At 36.2% G+C, this 24074-nt stretch overlaps 1 long non-coding RNA gene across 2 annotated transcripts in view; it reads left to right on the forward strand.

The window, feature by feature from the left end:
• LOC105482645 (uncharacterized) overlaps positions 1-24074 on the forward strand; it is a 180122-nt gene that overhangs the window by 31716 nt on the left and 124332 nt on the right. For both annotated transcript variants that reach the window (XR_011609221.1, XR_987739.2), the window contains exon 2: positions 6916-6948. This is a non-coding gene — a long non-coding RNA (uncharacterized lncRNA). The remainder of the gene's footprint in view (positions 1-6915; positions 6949-24074) is intronic.

The following is a 24074-nucleotide window of genomic DNA, read 5'->3' on the forward strand; positions in this document are numbered from 1 at the left end:
AATACCCTGTCTACTAGGCAGTATTACTTCTCTCAGTGAATTGAAACCAGCTGCAAGCAGATTTTGATGAGTGAAACTAGAATGTGAGGCTGTCCTGAAAGCAAATGTCTTTTTTTATTCATGTTTTTAAAATTATTTTATTGAGATATAACATATACAGAAATGCATATATCTTAAATGTATAGCTTGATAATTTCTACTTATATACATGTTCCAGGTGAATGTATATTCCCATGTAACCACAGCCTAGATAAAGATTGTGATTATTATGTATTATTAATTTTTTAAAGTTTACCTCTTCTGTTGAATGCATAGTGGTGTTTAATTTGCACTTATTTGATGACATGTCCATATCGTTTATGTTTGGCTCTTGTAAATAGCAAAATTTATTTTATTCCAATGAGACAAATTTTAATACTGAGTTTCATTTATATTTACCGTGATTACAGAAATATTTGGATATTTTTTACCATCTTATTTTATACTTTGTGGGCCATTCATAATAAACAGAAAGCTAGGGTGACAATATTAGTACTTGTGTGGTGAAGAACTAACTTTACCCAAAGAGAAGTCTGGCCTTTGCCTTGACTCCAGGAGGTAGCCTCTAAACCCTTTGAATTTTCCGAGTAATTGGAGTGTCTTTGTTATGATGGGCCTGTTAGAACACACTTGATAGAGAGATATGCTAATTAGGTGACTGATGGTTAGCTCCTAGATAGTTTATGCTAAGGAGTTGACTCAGGTTGGATTTGGCCATACTGGAAAGATCAACCTTATATTTTTATATTAGCCTAACCCCAGTAGAAGGGAGAAATAACTGGAGATTGAATCAGTGGACTGAAAGGAATGAGGCACATCCCCCATATATCTCCCAACTTCCTGAGCCCAGCACAAACACATTCCTCCATATTTCTTTCAAACTTCAGAAAAACATCACCTGGGAGATCTCCGATAAGGAATGTATAATGTTAACCAATTGAAATGCTGTAACCGAGAGAATTACCTTGTTCCCTGTAACTTTACATATCCTGTTTACATTGGGCTATAAAAAGCAAGCACTCGCATTGTTCGAGGCCCTCCTGTATGCTGTGGAATGGAGGGACCAAGTTCGAACTTGTAGTAAAGATCCTTGCCTCTTGGCTTTGACTCTGGACTCTGGTGGTCTTCTTTGGGGAACAAACGGTCTGGGCATAACAGACAATGATTCAATCAATTGTGTCTACACAATTAGAGTCTGATTTGAAAAAACAAAAATGAAACTCTGAACACTGAAGCTCAGTGAGCTTGCCCTGCTTGGCAATACTCTTGAGTATTGTCATACTTTGACACTGAGAAGATGATGAAAACTGTGGTTGGAACTCTCTGAGACTTCACCCTATTCATCTCTTCTAATTTGTATCCTTTTTATATATTAAAACTATAAGTATTAGGCTTTCTTTTACTGAGTCCTATGAATTTTTCTCTTGAATTATCAAACCTGAGAGTGGTTGTTGAAACGCTCTAATTTGTCACCAACTGGTCAGAAGTAAAAGTGGCCTTGGGGACTCCTGTCTGTTAACCTGTAAAGTTTAGCTTACTTCTGGTCATATTAAATTATAGAGAAGTTAAGATGAAGAATGTTATTAAGAATAAAGAGGGACATGATATATTATAAAATAATACATTTCTTAGGAAAATATAAACAGTCTAGTTAAATAGTCATAAAATATGGGAAGCAAAATCTGCTGGAACAGAAAAAAATGATTTATCACTATAATGGGAGATGTTAATATACTTTTATTAATCAGTCAGTTAGGCAGTGAAATAAATAATGATATAGACAATATGGACAGCATAATTAACAATTAACAAGTTTGGTTTATCTATCTATTTAGCACCTAAAAAGTAGAAAATGCACATTTTCAAGCACACATGAAACATTTTTGAAAAATGACTGTGTGCTAATCATAATGAAAGTCTCAAATTCAAAGACAATGAAAATATATAAAACTTATATTAAAAAAAAAAAGAAAACTGTGCCCTTTTGCTGAATGTACACTTTTATCTGTGTTTCTTTTTCAAGTAAGAGGCCTCTGGCACGCTAAATAAAATCACTTGAGCAATGGAGCCTCTTTCTAACACAAGTGATTGTAGGATCTGTGGAGAGTCAGACTTTAAATTTTGGCTCCTGTGGTCTGCCAACTTGATATTGGGAGATCACTCTCAGTGTGCTTGTGTGCGTGTGTGTGTGTGTGTCTATCTGTATATGTGTGTGCATGTGCATGAAGTTTAGCACCCCTCATTGACTTTACTCTTAAGTCCAACTCCTTACTTTGTGTCTTTTCTTCAACTATTTCTTGATTTTCTTGGGAGGCTGCTGGCATTGCTGTCTCAGTAATTAATGTTATGGAAAGATTCATCAATGATGCTGAACAGAAAAATGAATTCCAATATGCACAAATGTGTAATATTAACATTTAGCTCTAGGGTATTATTCTTAATTGTCTTTTATTATAATTTGTTTCATAACTGCTTCAATTGATCTTATAGTGATTCAAAATATTTTAATTGCAGGATGAAGTCCATTTAAAGATTGAAAAATAAAAAATGATTCCAGGACCATGAGTTCCTTTGTTCCTTGTTTTTGATTTTTAGTACTTCAGACTAGTGATTTTGCCTATGCAGTGCTATACTTTACTTTGTGCCAGTGCTCCCCAAACTCTAATGTGAAAACCAACTGCCTAATCATCTTGTTGAAGTGCAGATTCTAAGAGGGTCTGGGAAGAGGTCTGAGATTCTGAATTCCTAACAAGCTCCCAGATGATTCTGGTACCTAAAGTGTGGTCAGCAGACTACACCTTTGCACATCAAAGCTCTGTATTGTTCTGAACTGTACTATCCTATTCAACATAATACAATAATTGGACTTGTTCAGATATTTAACCCTGAATCAGGTAAAAATATTTTAGGAAACAACATTTTTAAGAATATATAAGATAAGACAGTATTTAAACATGGTGAGTTATGCATATACAGCATAAACATTTGTTGTTAGGTCTGTTGAGAGGATCATGTTTTCAACAAATGTGTTCACATACTTATTGCAAAAAAGAAGTGCCATTTGTTTTTATCTGATTTTGTAGTATTTACCAGTAGATGGCAGTACATATTCAAGCTTATGGCAAGACAGTTACTGTAACTAAAACAGTGTCCCCTAACATTCAAGAAGGCAGTCTTTCTGTAAGTGCTCCCCAAGCCCCAAGACACAGTCATGAAACTCTTATTAGCAATGCATTTTTATTTGATATAAGCTCTAAATATCCTTTTTTAATTCAACTTGCATGTTAATAAATATTTTCACTTTAGAAAATCAGAAAAACATACTCTAAGAGGTCAAATGAGAAAAAATGAAGTTAGGACTATAACAGATGGAGATTTAGTTTACATTTGTACATTGGGTGTGTGTGTGGGGGGAATAATCCTCTTTCAAAGCAGGTATCAAATAAAACACAAATCTGGAATTAGGGTAAAGAAAATATTTAAAAAGATGATTGCAAGGAAGAAAGAGAATAGAAGGAGGGGAATTGTAATAGAAGGAGGGGGACTACTGTAATAGATCATGAGACCTGCCAGTATTCCATGGTTAAACAAAAAGAATTTTCCTTTTATAATAAGAAGTAAACAAGGCTAGAAAAAATTAGGTGTGGAGAAATGGGATGAAAGGGTGGACTGCAGATTGGACAGTAAATAAGAAAGTGTGTTACTGAGATTATTCTCAGGAGGTGCTGTTAAGGGGCTGTCTGCTGGTTTAGTCTGAAGGTGGTTCAAAGTTCAGGGACCTAGGGGAAGCAGAGATGCTTTAACAAAGTTTGCTTAAGCATTTTGTTCTCATTGATCAGTGGGGACCATCAGTTCAGTTAACTATTAATGAAGCAAAGAATAGTAGTTTGGAGTGTTTTGTCTGGACAGGTCATAGGTAAACCAAGGAAAGCATCCCTCAGTAAGTCATAAGGAAGGCTGTTTCTTTGTAGTAAGCTATCTTCTGGGACACAAAAGGATGGGGATATTTCTTTAACACCTTTGTCCCAAGATCCCTGTATTCTAGTGAAATTCTACATTGTCATAGCTAAAAAGTGTAAATAAGGGATTTAAATGAATTTTTATAGTGATTATTGCATTTATTCTATACATGTTTATTGGAATGGGCTGTGGTCATTTAATGGTCCAAATGTTATGGTTAAACATGCTTCCCGAGGATCTTACTACATATCCAGTCCAGAGCTTTCTACAGTTGTGTAGGTAATTTGAAAAGCATGGTTTGATTGTTTCCTAAATGCTGTAAGTTAATAAGCCAAAGTAAATGCTTAATAAATGTTTGTTTGATGAATGAATGAATACATGTTCTGCATTAGACATGTTATTACATGTTTATATATTTGACTGAATTGAATAAGACCTAAAAGTTAAATTTCTCAAAGTATTTTATTGTTGCTCATGGACAAAATTTTCCCAGTTATTTCCTATGAAGTCTGAATGCTGCTTTTCAGAGTGCACTTATGTCTTTACTTGTAAGTTTACAAAATATCTTTCTAGAAGTACTATGGTGACTTATACCTTTCTGACTAAAACAGCAACAAAAACAACAACAAGGTTTATGGACACAAACTGAGGGAATGAGGGCATATTTCAATTCCTACACCTAACATTAAGATTTCAAAAATAGTCCTTCTCTCCATCTCCTACTTATGAAGGGGCTGTGGTTTCATGTGGAGAGTGAGGGTCTGGGAAACATCCTTTATATTTAAACACTTAATACATGTTTCTCATCTAATGCCCTCAATAGCATTGCAGGGTACATGTTATAATAATGTTCTTGTAGATTAAAATATTTTCCCACATAAATAAGACATAAAAGTGACAGAGAGGGCTCTGAATAAATTCATTATACACACACACACACACACACACACACATATATACACACACATATATATATATAAAAACAAAATAATTGCTCTATCCTGGAACAGGGCAACATGTTGGAAGGTACAAGGCTAAAATAAAAATTGTCTCTGCTGTTAAATTTTTGCTACCTAAAGAAACCAACTAATGTAGCTCTCAGGACAGCATTCTGTCTGAGTATAGGGGAAGCAACAGAGAGAAGTGATAAATTCTTCAATGGATGGAAGTGACAATCAAGAAAGACTTGAGAATGTGTGCCAGGGATTAGATGTTCTCCAAAAATTTGAGTCTCGACTTCCACAGTGTGAAGTTGGTGCTAGGAGAGGAATCTCCAGACAGGATCTATGTTTCTCCAGCCTCCTTTGTATACAGTTGCAGTAATGTGCTCTCAGCTATGAGAAATTCTCCCAAAAAAAAAAAAAAAAAAAAAAAAAACTAGGCAGAAATGATGTGTGCCACTTACGGTCTAGGTTTCTCCACTCTCCTTCCTTTCATTCACTAGAAGTAGAGGACTCTGAGCCTCCAGTGAATGAATGATAGAGCCAATGGATGGAGAAACCTGGGTCAATGAATCACCATGTGGAAAAACAGGAATATTGTTATGTGGATGAAAAATAGAATTATTTTATGGGATTGAAATTTTGAGGAGTAGTTACTACAGCAGTTACTGCCGCCATAACTATCATAGAAGTTACTCCTAATCTGAGTTATGACAAGTTAACTCACGTAGCTCACATAATTTTAAATTGTAAGGAATCGTGTACATTATTCCAGAATTTCATTTTATACAGCAAGAAATATGCCTACAGGAGAGTCGAGATTACATTGCTAATAGGTAATGAATTCAGGTCTAGAATTTTGTGCTTTCCTACCCCCAAAGCCTTTTTTAGGGGATGAAGATGTCATGCTCCTTTTATATAGCAATTATGAAAATCACCCCATTTAACTTTTTATTGACCTTTAAGTTTATTTCTCTGTATTCAACAATCTGTGAACAGTTAATCATGGTTTTTCTTAATATCACCTTCTGTGTAGCTAAAGACAGCTATTTTCCATCAAAAATAATCAAAATTATTTCTTCATCTTAAGCTAAGATGTATAATTCCTTGAACAGTTTCACATTTATTTTATTTTATCTGAATTATCTTAAAATAAAAATGTCCACATCCTTGGCATCTTTTCTGAAATAAGTGTATTCCACAACTGCCTAGTAGAAAGAATACTGGGCTAAAAATAAAAATTATATTCAATTTAGCAAATATCTCTGATATACTTATCATATGTAGGTCTCTGTACTAGTCTTGACGAATGCATTTTTAAGGAAAATGGTTGCTAATCAAATATCATCTCCAGTTCGAACATGGTAGAATTATTCTTTCCAATCTTTTGTTGTTGGCTGGGGATCCTGTGATGAGTAGTGGGTGGAAGTAACATCTTCCAGACCAGGGAAGTTAATTGCTGGTGGACACACTTCAGAATACTTTTTTCCCTGTGGCATAAATGCAATCAATGTTCAAGACTATGGCTGCTCTGTCAGCCTGTGTCTCTCAATGGCAATATCGGTATCCTCTTCTTACCTATGAGGGACCTGTAGCAGGAGCAATAAACAAACCTTCATTGTTTCAGTATGTAGGAATTTGGAGAGTATTACTGCAGCATAACCTAATCTATCCTGACTGAAATAATGATGTTTCTGACATTATAAATGGGATCTTGAAAAATTCATTAAACTTGTTGGATGTCTAGCCTGCAATTTGGGAATTAACTGCTGTTTAGAGAACAAATTATATCATTTTGGAAAATACTAGACTAGGAGTCATAAATCCTTAGTTTTGTTATCTACCTGGTCACTAATTTGTATAATTTTGGGAATGTATTCCTTCTCTAATTTATTCACAAATATCTATTGAACACTAACTGTGACTTAGTACTAGAAGACACCAACGAATAAAATCTTATTTCTTGCCCCCACAGGAGCTCACAGGTGACACAGAGAGACAGAGAGATGTAAGTAAATATGATGAGATGTGGTGAGTTATAGTAAAGGTAAGTGCAGATTTTTACGAGAAGTGTAGGAGGGACGATCAGGTAATGGCACAGGGGAGTAAGGGATGGATCAGAGAAGACATTTCAACTTGAACCTTTTTATTAGAAGACGTAGCATTTTTAGCAAGAGAAAGGATATATGAGAAGATCTAAAACTATATGTTTTAAAAGAGTAATCTCCTTTATTTTTTCTCTAAAACTCATACGTACAATTATTTGAGTGCATTTTTATTTGATGTATGTGGTTCTGATGTTTGTCAAGGTATTTTAATGGCCCACTTTAAAAAAAATCCAATAAACTTTTGTGTATTTTCTGGGACCTACAAAAATAAGGTAAATTTGCTCTTCATTAGAATATTCAGCTCTACATACATTGTGGTCAGGGATAACAGGACAAGCATTTTTGCATATAGAAAGAAAATTTCTTAAGGTGTTTTCAGACTATTAATTTTTAATGTCCTTATACATGGCTTGTATATTTGCGTGTGTGTGTGTGTGTGTGTGTGTGTGTGTGTGTTTTAATAGTTATTCATTCCAAAACTACAGGGAAAATTAAGAGGTATATCCGTACCTCACCCTGTCATGGCAATCTTAAAGAATATACATGATGTCCCAAAGCATTTCTGAGAGTTTTCTATTATCAAGACTAAGAAAAAGGGCATTAATTATTATTTATTTTTTCTTTGAATACTAGGAACAATTGTAGCATCTAAAGTTGTTTGTTTTACATTTATTTTAATTTCTCTAGTTATCAACACTATAATAAAATGTGTTACATACATAAACTCTTATTTTTTGTAATTAATTTTTTTTTTTTGAGATGGAGTCTTGCTCTGTCGCCTAGGCTGAAGTGCTGTGGTGCAATCTCTGCTCACTGCAAGCTCCACCTCCTGGGTTCAGGCCGTTCTCCTGCCTCAGCCTCCCAAGTAGCTGGGACTACAGGCACCTGCAACCACGCCCGCCAGCTAATTTCTTGTATTTTTAGTAGACACGGGGTTTCATGGTGTTAGCCACGATGGTCTTGATCTCCTGACCTCATGATCCGCCACCTCGGCCTCCCAAAGTGCTGGGATTACAGGCATGAGCCACCGCGCCCGGCTTTTGTAATGATTCTTACAGAGAATTAAGGGATTATTCCAAAAAGGAAAAAGTGATTCTCTTCCTATCACCTTTCACTGTAGCTAGTACTGCTGCTCCAGTGCTATACTGAAGAACCAAGCATCCTGGAGTATCAGGCAGTGCCCAGCTGTAGGGTAAATAATGACCAGAGTTAGAGCTGAAAGCAGGGGAAAAAACATATCTCATGTGGTAGCAACAGTGAAGGAGATGACTCACCATTGGACATGTGACATGCTCACTTTCCCCCAAATAAGCTAGAGAAAGGGAGCCTAACATTCTACGTTTACAGTATGAATGTGCCTGTCATAGTTCGATAAAAGTTAGTACCTCTGTGTGGCACATGGGTCTGTAGAAAGGTAGACCCAAAGCTTGAACATGAGCAAGAAAAGATCTCGAAATAAAGGGAAGGATTATTCTGAGAAAGACCAATGGACTTGATGTTAATCTCACATGGTAACAGAAAGCTGCTGAAGAATCTCGAACAAGGGAAATCATAATAAGATTTGTGTTCTATAAAACACTCTCCAATAAATGTATTGAAGATAGATCAAAATTAGGAGGAAGTGGGAATCCAAGGCAGCCACAAACTATTACTGCCATATTTTCAGTATTTGGTGCAATATGTGGCTGGCAGAAGAAGCACAAGAATATTTAGAGTATGAAAGAGTGGCGGCAATGATGAGGACCTGAACTAACTTAGTGTCCCTGGGTTAGTGAGATGTGTAGGATATAAAACTAAATAGCATGTGGATCACTGATTGGATATGAGATAAAAAGAAGAGTAATTTCAAAATGACTCAGATTTTTAGCTTGAATGAGTTCTGATGGCTTCACCTGAGGAAGGGAAATCACAGGGAAAATAATTTCACCTAATTAAAGATCAATTTAGCCTACTTGGAGCTTAACTTCTTTATTTTTTAAATGAGGAAGGCAAACTAGGAAATCTCTAAGTTGTCAGCTAGTTCCAACAATGTATGATTTGATAATTCTAAATATGTGATAAAAGAAAATACATTAAAAAAAGTTGGTGCAAAAGTAATTATGCTTTCAGGCTGTGAATTTTAAATTGTTATAACTAGGCTCAAACACATCTTTATTAATCAAAATAGAAACCATTACAATCAACATATTTTTGCCAATGAAAAATAAGTTTGTTTATTCCTGTAGCATAAAAATCCATGCTTCAAGATTCTACAAACTCTTAGATAGCATTTTTTGCATCTTGCTGGTTGTAGAAACATTTTCCCTGCAAAAAGTTATTGAGATGCTTGAAGAAGTGGTAGTTGGTTGGCGAGAGGTCAGGTGAATATGGCAGATGAGGCAAAGCTTTGTAGCCCAATTCATTCACCTTTTGAAGTGTGGGTTGTATGACATGCACTTGGGCATTGTTGTGGAGAAGAATTGGGCCTTTTCTGTTGATCAATGTCAGCTGCAGGTATTGCAGTTTTCTATGCATCTCATGGACTTGCTGAGCATACTTCTTAGATGTAATGATTTCATCAGGATTCTGAAAGCTGTAGTGGATCCTACCGACAGCAGACCACCAAACGGTGACCATGCCCTGTTTTTGGAGCAAGTGTGGCTTTGGGATTTGCTGTGGAGCTTCTTGGTCCAACCACTGAGCTGGTTGTCAATGTTTGTCATATAAAATCCACTTTTTGTTGCACATCACAATCTGATTGAGAAATGGTCCATCGTTATTGCATAAAATAAGAGAAGACACTTCAAAATGATGATTTATTTATTTATTTTTATTATACTTTAAGTTCTAGGGTACATGTGCACAACGTGCAGGTTTGTTACATATGTATACATGTGCCACGTTGGTGTGCTGCACCCATTAATTCGTTATTTACATTAGGTATATATTTTTTGCTCACCTTATGAGGCACCCCGTTATCAAGGTTTTTCACCTTTCCAATTTGCTTCAAATGCCGAATGACAATAGAATGATCGACTTTGAGTTCTTCAGCAACTTCTCATGCAGTTGTAAGAGGATCAGCTTTGATGATTGCTCTTAATTGGTCGTTGGCAACTTCTGCTGGCCAGCCACTATGCTCCTCATCTTCAAAGTTCTCATCGCCTTTGCAAAACTTCTTGAACTACCACTATACTGTAGGTTTCTCAGCAGTTCCTGGGTCAAATGCATAGTTGATGTTGTGAGTTGTCTCCGCTAATTTATGATGCATTTTCAACTTGAATAAGAAGATTGCTCAAATTTGCTTTTTGTCCAACATCATTTCCATAGTCCAAAATAAACATAAAATAAATGGGGAGTAATAAATCATTAGCAAAAAACAAAACAAAACAAAACAAAAAACCATAAAGTGAGAAATGTGCACTAACGTGATTTATAACATAACCACATTTCTTTAAGAATGTATTCCAGTATCAAATGGCAAACTTCAGCAATGCAGAAACTTTTGCATCAACCTAATATTAATTATTATTGGTAGAAACATTGGCTTCCAAACAAAGCAGTATTATTACAAGGGCCCAGTTAGCACTGAATAAAGAAAGACAATTATTCGCAGACTCTTCCTTGTCCTTTTTTTTTTTTTTAACATAATCTAGTATCTTATGCATTGTTTTCTTCTCAGACAGCTTTATATAGCTTAGACATCTGCCTAGTTTGTGAAATATAGACGCTCCTTGACTTAAAATGTCATTACATCCACATAAACCCATTGTAAGTTGGAAATAACATAAATTGAAGATGCATTTAATACACCTAAACTACCGAACACCATAGCTTAGTCTAGCCTACATTGAATGTGCTTACAATACTTACATTAGCCTCCAACTGGGTGAAGTTATCTGGCAGTGCAGTCCACTATAGAATCTCTGTGTTTACCCTCATGATCCTGTGGATGACTGGGGGCTGTGGCTCACTGCTACTGCCCAGCAGTGCCAGAGAGTATTATACTGTATATTGCTAGCCTGGGGGGAAAAAAAATCACCATTCAAAATTCAGAGTATAGTTTCTACTTAATGCATCTAGGTTTTGTACCATCGTAAACTCAGAAAATCCTAATTTGAACCATCGTTAAGTTGGGAAGCATCTGTACTATGATCTCTATTTATTTATTTTTATTCCTCATAATGCCTTTTCTAATAAACTCCCATTTTTTTTTTCGTTAGATGCCTGCTTGTGTTTTGATCTTGATTTTATTTCCATTCACTTTTTGTTAATTTTCACTTCCTTATTCTTAAGATATTAACAATTCTTTTTCTTGGCATTATTTGAAATACAATGTTTTTACTCTTAATCATACTCTTGAAGGAGAGAGAACACAAGGATAAATAGCTAATGTATGGAGGGCTTAATACCTAGCTGATGAATTGATAAGTGCAGCAAATCACTTTGGCACATGTTTATGTAACAAACCTGCACGTCCTGTACATGTACCCTGGAACTTAAGATAAAATTAAATTTAAAAATAAAAAATATATACTCTTGAAATTATTTATAAAGATAAATAACAATCAGAAAGTAAAATGATAATAAAAAATACTTTCACGTTAACAACCAAAGTAAAACAGGAATAATTTGAATAAGAAATGCATGTGATGTTTTAGGGACATATAAGAATGCTTGAGTAAGTGAAGCAATGTGCCATATTTCTGGATGAGAAGACTGAATATTATTAAAATGTCAGTTTGTCTAAACTTATATTGTAGGTTTTATTGTAATTAAAATAAAATTCCAATTAGAGTATTTTTCACCTGATAAAATTATGTTAACATTCTTCAGAACAATGCTCTGAAACAAACAATTAAAAAGAAAAGGTGATTTATTAAGAGGGCTCTCAGAAGAAACCTATGAGGGAGGGAGGTAAGCAGGGTAAGGAAAGGAAATAAATTAAGCAATGATATAATTCAGATCATATACTTTCAGTGGGGCAATCTCACCCCTAAGGGAGTGAAAATTTATTGTTGGGAGGTGAAAGATATTATAATGGTGTGTAGCCCTCCAAAACACCACAATACACAAATAAATACATAGATGGTCTCTTTTGGCATTAAAATTTCATGGCAGTGGGTGATTAGGGGAAAAATACTGTCTATGAAGTTTCTTTAGGGGACCAATAATGGAAAAAAGGGGGCTGAGAAACACAATTTTATGTGAAATGTAGCCTCAGGATGATCTTAAGAAGATTTCTGGAGTATAAATTGCCCAAAGTTTATTTCGTCTTTAGGTAAGTGAGGCTCATGTCATCAGTCATGAGATATGCACCATCCAGGAGTGAGAGGGCGTCATTCCCAGGCACGTCCTTGTGCAGCAGCTCTAATCACTGAAGAGCCATTCTACGGAGGAGGTTGCCTGTGTGAGCCATTAGCAGTGACATTCATAGCAACTGGGGGATGGCCACACTAAGCAATGTATACTATGGAAGGAAGAGATGTAGTAGTCATTGTTTTCACATACTATAATGTTTTGCATAGAAACCTATGAAATGCAAAAAATTATTAGAACTAAAAGGAGAGTTCTCAAGGTTGCTGGCTATAAGATTAACATAAGATTAACATGAAGAAACAACTGTTCCTCTATACTGGTGTGAAACTACTAGAAAACAAACGAAATTAAGATATTATTTTCAAAGAACAACAGAATTCTGAAGTATTTAAAAAGAAATCTAACAAATACACACTACTTGGGGATAAACACTATCAAAGAACATTTAAAAGGATATAGCTAAAATATACTTATGGATAGTATGAGTTAACAACTCAACCAATCAAAATTATGGAGGATTTTAAGAAAATAATTAACAAATTTCCAAATGTCAATTGTAGCACTATTTGAAATAGTAAAAAGGTCAGAAATACTTAAGTGTCCATAAATAAGTGAAGACACAGTCACATAATGGAATATAAAAAATAGTGATCCAGACCTATATTACTGCTATAGTGAGGTGTCTAATGTATATTAAGTGGAAAAAACCAGTTGTAGAACACACTTGTGTGTGGAAGTGGCTTTGAAATTAAGTAATGAGTAGAGGCTAGAGGAATTTTGAGAAGTAAGCTAGAAAAAACCTAGATTGCCTCAAATAGACTTTTTGTAGAAATATGGATGTTAAATTCCACTGGCAAGGGCTCAGAAAGACATGAGGAACATATATAACAGTCTTTTCACATTTTTTTCTGAGTTTATCCAGAGTTTAAGTTTTGTTTTTAATTTACAAACAATAATTACATATATTTGTGGGGTATAGGCTACAGTCTGGATAGTTCCCCTTCTTGAGCAACTGCCTAAGTCCACACTGTAACCACTTCCCTTATCAAGCTCTCATATTATGGGTCATTATGCATAACTTTAATCACCCCAAAGCCAGGTACCAGGCAATTAGAGAGAAATTATTCAAATTAGCCAATCAACAAGGAGCCCTTGAAATTTAGCACACTCCACTCCATTCGAGGTACAGAAACTTTCCCCTCAAGCTCCAGCTTGCTATTACCCTGTCTCCAGTTGTAACTCCCCATGTGGCTCTACCTGCAGCCTTCTCTCATTTCAAGCCATAAATAACAAAAAGTTATGCCTTTTATCTATCTGAGTATCCCTGTATTGCATCTTGCCATCAAAAGAATCTTTAAATTTTACAAAACAACATACTATTGGAAACAGAAGTAAAGATAATCTTTTTTTTTATATCTGGCAGAATGCTTACCTGCGTTGTGTCCTACATTTGTAAGGGATGAACTTTGATATATAGCTGAGTTTTCCAAGCAAAGTGTTGAAGCCAAGGCTTAGTTTCATTTTTTGCTACTTATGGTAAAATGTGAGAAGAAGAGATAAGTTGAGGAAACAACTATTAAGCAAAGAAGAATCAGAACTTGATGATTTTGGAAATTCTCAGTTTATCTAGACTTTAAAATGTGCTATAATGAGGAGATTTGCTGTCAGAAAAGCATGCTCTGAGGAAAAGCCAAGAACCTAGCTGGACGACTTTTTGCTAATTTCTTAGAAGTAACAAAAGCTCAGTGTTCAGTCACACAGAGGACTCTTTGAGGAGCTTAGTTGTCTGACTCATGGATCCTCTCAGCTATCTCTGGAAAAGCCAAAATTAGAGAAAGAATAATCCAGAAAAACCTGTGGAGGACCCACTTGTCTAATGGAGTGAATTCCTGTGACATACACAAAAGACTCACTGATACTTGAGAATATTATATCAGAAGAAACATGACTAATTTTGCTCTAAAAGGACAGAGGAGATGAAATAAAATAAAGTTTCTGAACTCCCAAAATTTTATAGGCAGGAAGCAGGCTGATAAAACCGTTTAGCTTCAAACACATCCTATCCTGTAACATAAAGGGAAAATGACTCTGAGGGTGCAACCGCTGGCATAGAAGGATGAGCCTAAAGTCACAGAAGATTATTCCAGGCCTTAAAACATAATGGAGTTGGCCTTGCTGAATTTTAAAATTGCTTGAGAGAACCAACTCCCTTTTTCTTTTTCTTGATTTTTGAATGGAATTGTCCATAATTCTTCTACTATGGCTATCCTACCATTATATTTTGGAAGCAGTGAATTTGTTTTCTAGGAATCTGCTAAGATAGTAACTTGGATATTTAGCTAAGGAAATTTCTGAGCAAAGTGTTAAAGGTATGGCTTGATTTCTTTTTGCTGCTTGCAGTAAAATGCAAAAGGATGCAATTATGATGGGAGTAAAGAGAAATTTGAAGATGCACATTTTGAAGACAGAGAAAATTGCCACAAGCCAAAAAATAAGGACCGCACATAGAAACTGAAAAAAGGCAAGGAAACAAATTTTCTCCTCAGAACCTCCTGGAGGAACCAGCCCTGACAACACTTCGACTTTAGCTCACTGTGACTACTTATGGACTTCTGACCACCAGAACTGATAAAGAGTAAACTTATACTGTTAAAGAAGATGCATTTGTGGTAATTTGTTATAGTAACAATAAGAAATGTGTGTGTGTATCTATAGGAATACTATTTATGTAAAAACACATTTATATGATGCTTATTATAGCCCACACATTATACTAAACGTTTTGTACAAATATTCTTATTTGATTCTAGAAAGAATCTTATTTACTTTCCATTTCTATGTGTCTGTATATGGATGTGCATATTATGTATGTGTGTGTGTGTGTGTGTGTGTGTATATACATATATATAACATATATGTATCTCATAAATAAAAAAACCTAAAACTTAGGTTAAGTAACTGGAAAAAGGTCAAATAGCCAGGAAACTTTCTATCCAGAAACTTTGCTGAATTCATTTATCAGTTCTAGGAGCTTCTTTAAGGCTGTGCTTTTAACCATAAGGTAAAACTGTGATCTGGATAATCTTTTAAATACAGGAGGAAAAAAAAGAAACCTGGAAATAAATATAACAAAATGTTAAGCAGTATTACTTTGCAGTTTGAACACTATGAACATGTTTTTCCTTCTTTTTACCTTTCTGCATTTCTTTTGTATTAGGTGTGTATTATTTTCATCATGTGAAAATCAAACAAACATAATACAAAACTTTACTTCTGTGTAGAACTGGATTTTATAGATATTAATAATTTGTACTCCTCTTCAGACAATCGCTTTATATTAACTCTATTATTTTTTTGAGACAGAGTCTCACTATGTTGCCCAGGCTGAAGTGCAGTGGTATAATCTTGGCTCACTGCAGCCTCTTCCTCCCAGGTTCAAGCAATTATCCTGCTGTAGCCTCCTGAGTAGCTGGGATTACAGGCATGTGCCATCACACATGGCTAATTTTTGTATTTTTAGTAGAGATGGTGTTTCGCCATGTTGGCCAGGCTGGTCTCAAATGCCTGACTTCAGGTGATCCACCTGTCTCAGCCTCCCCAAGTGCTGGGATTACAGGTATGAAACACAGCACCTGGCCTATGCTAGCTCTTTAAATAATTTTTCACATAACTACACGGTCTGGCTAGTGACTTTTTTTCAGAATAACAAAGGATTAGAAATTGATGTCTAAGATTATTTGAATCAGATTGTGAAAGATAATATACGTAGAAGAATATGGCAACACCTGATTTGTTGAATAGAAAATATTACTTTGTTTGACATGCAGCAACAGATTATTTTGGTTTAAAATGAGTTTATAGAGTACAATAGGCAGAATTCTGAGATGGTCCCCAGACTTCTACCTTCTGGTACAGATTCCCTGTGTAAACCCCTCCTCTTGAATGTGGGCAGGACCTGAGAATATAATGGGGCAGTTATTCTCTTGATTAGGTTGTTTTATATGCAACTACATGCTTTGAAGAAGTAGGGGAAATGCTAACAAAAAAAGTCCAGGACCAGATGGATTCACAGCTGAATTCTGTCAGACATTCAAAGAAGAATTGGTACCAATCCTATTCCACAAGATAGAGAAAGAGATTGAATCCTCCCTATATAATTCTATGAAGCCAGTAGCACCCTAATACCAAAACCAGAAAAGGACATGACAAAAAAAAAAAAACAAAAAACAAAAAACAAAAAACAAAACAAAAAAAAAACTATAGACCAGTATCCCTGATGAACATAGATGTAAAAATCCTCAACAAAATACTAGCTAACTCAATAAATGTGATACACCACATAAACAGAATTAAAAAGAAAAATCACATGATCATTTCAATAGATGCAGAAAAAGCATTTGACAGAATCCCACATCTCTTTATGATTAAAACCCTCAGCAAAATCTGCATGAACGGGACATACCTCAATGTAATAAAAGCCATTTATGACAAACCCACAATCAACATTATACTGAATGGGGAAAAGATGAAAGAACTCTCCCTGAGAACTGGAACAGATACGGATGCTCACTTTCACCACTTCTATTCAACCTAGTACTGGAATTTCCAGCCAGAGGACTCAGACAAGAGAAAGAAATAAAGGACATCCAAATCAGTAAAGAAGAAGTCAAACTGTCACTCGTTGTTGATGATATTATCATGTATCTAGAAAACCCTAAAGACTCATTTAAAAGCTCCTAGAACTGATAAATGAATTCAGCAAAGTTTCTGCATACAAAATTAATGTACACAAATCAACAACACAGCTACACACCCACAATGACAAGATGAGGATCAAATCAATAACTCAAACCCTTTTACAATAGCTGGAAAAAAAAAAAAAAAAAACCCTTAGGAATGAAAGACTTCTTTGAGGAAAACTACAAAACACTACCAAAAGAAATCATAGATGACACAAACAAATGGAAACACATCCCATGCTCATTGGTGTGTAGAATCTATAGTATGAAAATGACCATACCGCCTGATATGGTTTGACTGTGTTCCAACCCAAATCTCATCTTGAATTGCAGCTCGCATAATTCCCATGTGTTGTGGGAGAAACCCAGTGGGAAATAACTGAATCATGGGTTCAGATTCCTCCATACTCTTCTCACGGTGATGAATAAGTCTCATGAGTTCTAATGGTTTTATAAGGGGAAACCCCTTTTGCTTAACTCTTTTTCTCCCTTTGCTCTTTCTTCATCTTCTATCTTGATTGCGAGGCCTCTTCAGCCATGTGGAACTGCGAGTCCATTAAACCTTTTTCCTTTATAAATTACCCAGTCTCAGGTATGTCTTTATCAGCAGTGTGAAACAGGCTAATACAGTAAATTGGTACTGGTAGAATGGAGCACTGCTGTAAAAATACCCAAAAATATGGAAGTGGCTTTAGAACTGGATAACAACTCACAGCTGTAATCCCAGCACTTTGGGAGGCCGAGGTGGGTAGATCATGAGGCTAAGAGATTGAGATCATTGTGGCTACAGTGAAACCCTATCTCTACTAAAAATACAAAAACTTAGCTGGGCATGGTGGCGGGTGCCTATAGTCCCAGCTACTCGGGAGGCTGAGGCAGGAAAATGGTGTGAACCCGGGAGGTGGAGCTTGCAGTGAGCCGCGATCATGCCACTGCACTCCAGCCTGGGAGACACAGTGAGACTCCATCTCTAAAAAAAAAAAAAAAGAAAAGAAAAAAGAACTGGGTAACAGGCAGAGGTTAGACTAGTTTGGAGGGCTCAGAAGTAAACAGGAAAATATGGGAAAATTTAGAACTTCCTAGAGACTTCTTGAATGGTGTTTTTAACCAAAATGCTGATAGTGATATGGACAATGAAATCCAGGCTGAAGTGGTCTCAGATGGAGATGAGGAGCTTGTTGGGAACTGGAGTAAAGGTAGCTCTTGCTATGTTTTAGCAAAGAGATTAGCAGCATTTTGCCACTGCCCTAGAGATCTGTGGAACTTTGAACTTAAGGGAGGTGATTCAAGGTATCTGGCAGAAGAAATTTCTAAGCAGCAAAGCATTCAAGATGTGACTTTGGTGCTGTTAAAAGCATTACATTTTAAAAGGGAAACAGAACATAAAAGTTCAAAAAATTTACAGCCTGATGATGTGATAGAAAAGAAAAACCCATTTTCTGAGGAGAAATTCATGCCTGCTGCAGAAATTTGCATAAGTAACAAGGAGTAATGTTAATCACCAAGACAAAGGAAAATGTCTCTAGGGCACATCAGAGACTTTTGCAGTAGCCCTTCCCACCACAGGCCTGAAGGCCTAGGAGGAAAAAATGGTTTTCTTCACTGGGCCCAGGACATCCCTGCTCTGTGCAGCCTAGGGACTTAGTACCCTGTGTCCCAGCTGTTCTAGCCATAGCTAAAAGGGGCAAGGTACAGCTCAGGTTGTGGCTTCAGAGCATACAAGCCCCAAGCCTTGGCAACTTCCACATAGTGTTGAGCCTGCAGTACACAGAAGTCAAGAACTGAGGTTTAGGAATGTCCACCTAAATTTCAGACCATGTATGTAGATGCCTGGGCATCCAGGCAGAAACTTGCTGCAGGGACAAGGCCCTCATAGAGAACCTCTTCTAGGTCAGTGCAGAAGGGAAATGTGGGGTTGAAGTCCTTACACGGAGTCCCCACTGGGGCACTGCCTAGTGGAGATGTGAGAAGAGGCCACCATTTTCCAGACCCCAGAATGGTAGAACCCACAAGAGGCTACACTGTGAACCTGGAGAAGCTGCAGGCACTCAATGCCAGCAAGTGAAAGCAGCTGGGAGTGAAGCTGTACCCTGCAATGCCACAGGGGTGGAGCTGTTCAAGACCATGGGAATCCAACTCTTGAATCAGTGTGACCTGGATGTGAAGCATGGAGTCAAAGGAGATAATTTTGGAGCTTTAATATTTGACTGCCCCAGTGGTTTTCAGGCTTGCATGGGGCCTTTAGCTCCTTTGTTTTGGTCAATTTCTCCCATTTGGAATGGATATAACATTCAATGCCTGTGCCCCCATTGTATCTGGAAAGTAACAAACTTGCTTTTGATTTTAAAGGCTCATAGGTGGAAGGAACTTGGCTTGTCTCAGATGAGACTTTGGACTGTGAACTTTTGAATTAATGTTGAAATGAGTTAAGACTTTGGGGGACTGTTGGGAAGGGATGATTGGTATTGAAATGTGAGGACCTGAGATTGATATTGAAATGTGATGTCAGGGGTGGAATAATATGGTTTGGCTGTGAAATCTCATCTTGAATTGTAGCTCCCATAATTCCCATGTGTGGTGGAAGGGACCTGATGGGAGGTAATTGAATCATGGGAGTGGTTTTACCCATACTGTTCTCATGGTAGTAAATAACTCTCATGAAATCTGATGGTTTTATAAGGGTAAACCCCTTTTGCTTCGCTCTCATTGTCTCTTTGCTGGCTGCCATGTAAGATGTGCCTTTTTCCCTCCACCATGATTGTGAGGCCTTCTGCCACATGGAACTGTGAGTCCATTAAACCTCTTTTTCTTTATAAATTACCCCAGTCTCAGGCATGCCTTTTTCAGCAGCATGAAAATAGACTAATACACTTCCTAAAGAAATCTACAAATTCAATGCAGTTCCCATCAAAATACTACCATAATTCTTCACAGAACTAGAAAAGAAATCCTAAAATTCTCATGGAACAAAGAAAGGGCCCACATAGATAAAGCAAGACTAAGCAAAAAGAAGAAATCTGGAGACATCACACCTCCTGACTTAAAACTACACTATAAGGCCATAGTCACCAAAACATCATGGTACTGGTTAAAAAAAATAGGAATATAGACCAATGGAACAGAATAGAGAACCAAGAAATAAAGCCTAATACATACAGCCAACTGATCTTTGGCAAAGCAAACAAAAACATAAAGTGGGGAAAAGACACCCTATTCAACAAATGGTTCTGGGATAACAGTCAAGCCATATATAGAAGAATGAAACTGTATCCACATATATCACATTATACAAAAATCAATCTAAGACCTGAAGACATAAAAATTCTGGAACATAACATTGGAGAAACCATTCTAGACACTGGCTTAGGAAAGACTTCATAACCAAGAACCTAAAAGCAAATGCAACAAAAACAAAGATAAATACATGAGACTTAATTAAATTAAAAATCTTCTGCACAGAAAAAGAAACAATCAGTAGAGAAACAGACAACTCATAGAGTGGGAGAAAAGCTTCACAATAGATACATTTGACAAAGGACTAATGTCTAGAAACTACAAGGAACTCAAACCAATCAGCAAGAGTAAAACAAAAAATCTCATCAGAAAGTAGGTGAAGAATATGAATGTACAATTCTCAATGAAGATATACAAATTGCCAAAAAATATAAAAATTCTCAACATCACTAATTATCAGGGAAGTACAAATCAAAACCACAATGCAATATCACCTTGCTCCTGCAAGAATGGCCATAATCAAAAAATCAAAGAATAATAGATGTTAGTGTGGATGTAGTGAATAGAGAACACTTTTACACTGCTAGTGGGAATGTAAATTAGTACAACCACTATGGAAAATGGTGTGGGGATTCCTTAAAAAACTGAAGATACATTCACCATTTGATCCAACAATCCCACAACTGGCCATCTACCCAGAGGAAAATGAGTCATTATACAAAAAAGATACTTGCACACACATGTTTATAGCAGCACAGTTCACAATTGCAAAAATATGGAACCTGCCCAAATGGTCATCAGTCAACAAGCAGATAAAGAAATTGTGGAATATATATACCATTTAATGCTACTCAGCCATAAAAAAAGGAACAAAATAACAGCATTTGCAGCAACCTGGGTGGAATTGGAGATCATTATTCTAAGTGAAGTAACACAGGAATGGAAAAACCAAACATTGAATGTTCTCACTCAAGTGGGAGCTGCTAAGCTATGAGGATGCAAAGGCATAAGAATGATACGATGGACTTTGGGGACTTGAGGGAAAGAGTTGGAGGGCGGTGAGGGATAAAAGACTATACAATGGGTACAATGTACACTGCTTAGGTGATGAGTGCACCAAAATCTCAGAAACCACCACTAAAAAACTTATTCATGTAAACAAGTACCACCTGTTCCCCATAAACCTATTGAAATAAAAAATAAATAAAATAGTGAGAAATATTTAAACAAAGAAGTAAGGGGCAATGTTGTGGAAGGTTGGATAGAACCTAACAGTGAGTGGCCTCTAGTCACTGAGTGACCCCCACTGAATAGCCAACAAGAAATAGGGGTCCTAGTGTTACAACTGCAGGAAATGGAATTATTCCAACCACATTCAAGAGAGCCACGAGCTACAGATGAGAATACAGCCTGAGCTGGAACCTTGATTTTAACACAGTAAGACCCTGAGCAGAAAACCTATTTAAGCTAGACTTTGACCTCTAACCCAAAGAAACTAAAATGTAACAAATTTGTGTTATTTAAAATCAGTAAATTTGTGGTTATTTGATATACAGCAAGAAAAAACTAATATATGTAAACTTAGGTATAATATTCTCCTTTAAGATAGAGAAATATTACCTGGAAGAAGCTTGGCAAAGGATATGAGTTCTATTCCACCCTCTGGAGTTTCAGATAGTTGAGACTGGTGATTAATTTGTACCCAAGGAATGTCTCATTTGCTAAATATTTTCCTTCCAAGTTTCTCTTAACTTATAAAGGCTAAGAAAAGGGTGTGTAGAGGGAGTAAGAGGAAACCATAATTGGGTGCCCATTAGGTTACTAGAACCATGGTATATGTTTACTACCTTTTTCTCATTATATTCTCAAAAATCCATGGAGAGGTAGATCCTAGAATCCCCATATCTTAGATGAGAAAACAGGGTCAGAGATATTAAATAACTTTTTCAAATGCAATATAGGTAGCCAAAGGCTCCTCTTCCAGGGAGCTATTGACTTTTATTGTCTGGTCTCTGCTTGTTAACGTTATTTCTACCTCTCCTAGGCATCTTCTTTTAATTCCTTCTTTTAATTCCTTTTGCTCAGTCATCCCTAGAACAAGTAACAAATATAACAAATACCTGGCTGTGGTAGATAAATTCACAACCCAGTTTATTCACAATCATTTTCTATGTTTCAAGAATAAAGTGAAAAAGTAGTACCTTTATTAATATATAGAAAGAAATTGTGTAGTTATACACTTTGAAATACCTGAGAGAAATTCATTATTTTTTTTATCTTTGCAGGAGGAGGGTTATATTGTTAGTCATACTGTGGGTTCAAAGTCCTTCCAACTATCTAAGTAAAACCTGATATGAAACTCTGACTCACAGCACAATGCAAGATGGTTTTCAGCCATCATTTGCATTCCCAGTTGCCCTGGGATATTGTACTATTCAAACTGTCTTTGATTGCACTCTATGAACACATGTGTTTTCTAAGGGTTACTTTGTTAAGTAATGTTTTAAATTTTTAAAAATAATGCCTAAAATTGTGTCAGTTAACTGTTTCAAAGAGGCTCAGAGCCTTAGAAACAATTGAAGTTAAGACAAAAGTTATCAGCCAGCATGAAAAAGGCTAAGGGGTCACAGACATTGGCTGAATTCTTTCCTGAGAGGATTTCATCAGAACAATGCCCACATTGCTGCCAAGATTAATAAAACTGCTAAATCTGGAACATGACAAAGACTTTGAATGCCATTTAATGAAGGGGATGGAGAAAAATACAGCTATTGGAATGGGCAAATGCTATTTATTGCTTCATTTGGTATTGTCAGTAACTTATTGTTTTATGAATGCACACTTTAGATATCAAATTTTTCAATAAATTACTTAGTTACTCTTCATATTTATGTTGTATGCAAAATGAACAAGTCTGAATTTTTTTGGATTCTACTGGAACGTGACTTGCTTTTTCTTTATTACGATACATTTCATTTTGTGTTAGAATTATCCACCAAATTTCAGGAATTTGCGTAAATAATGATACATATTTTTTAACCCCAGATTTTTTATACAAAAAGACTGAAAGCGTTACATAAGTCAGCCTCATGCACCACTGTTAATTCCCTCACCTTCATTATTATCAGCCTTAACTATGCCTTTTCACCCTCCAACCAGTCTTGCTATGTCTCCCCAATCTCAGCCTCTTACAGAACTTTTGAAAAACACAAGAGAAGAATAATGAACCAGAGACCAGAGGATGTTAGAACTACTGAATGAGAAGGAACCTGGAACAATAGGCCCCATGATTAGTGGCAGTGTTTGAAACTAAACACACATGTGAATAAGGAGAGACAAAAGGTGACAAGAAGTGCTGCACTGGGAATGAATGGGCCTGGATTTTAGTTCTGATTCTACAGCACCATTATCAAGCTCCACTGCCATAACCAAGAAACCATAAAATACAGTGGCTGGAATAAGATTTAATTGTTTTTGTCTTTTACTTAATAGGTCATAAATGAATGGTTTGGGTTTGGGAGGGTGGTGTTGCCATTTTCAACACATGGCTTCCTAGATTGTTCCGATTACTGTTATTTTTAAGTTAATTTAAAGGGAGAAAGGAAAGAAACATGGGAAGAGACTTTGGGCTTAATAAAATAATCTAAAATGTACAAATTATTTCCATTTACCTCCTATTGGCTAAAACCTAGATGTATAGTACAGTTCTCCCACACTACACACCTTCAGGAGATATAATTTAATCATCTTTTAAGGTT

This window comes from Macaca nemestrina, chromosome 1 (genome assembly GCF_043159975.1).
Source record: "Macaca nemestrina isolate mMacNem1 chromosome 1, mMacNem.hap1, whole genome shotgun sequence".
Classification (NCBI taxonomy): Eukaryota; Metazoa; Chordata; class Mammalia; order Primates; family Cercopithecidae; genus Macaca; species Macaca nemestrina.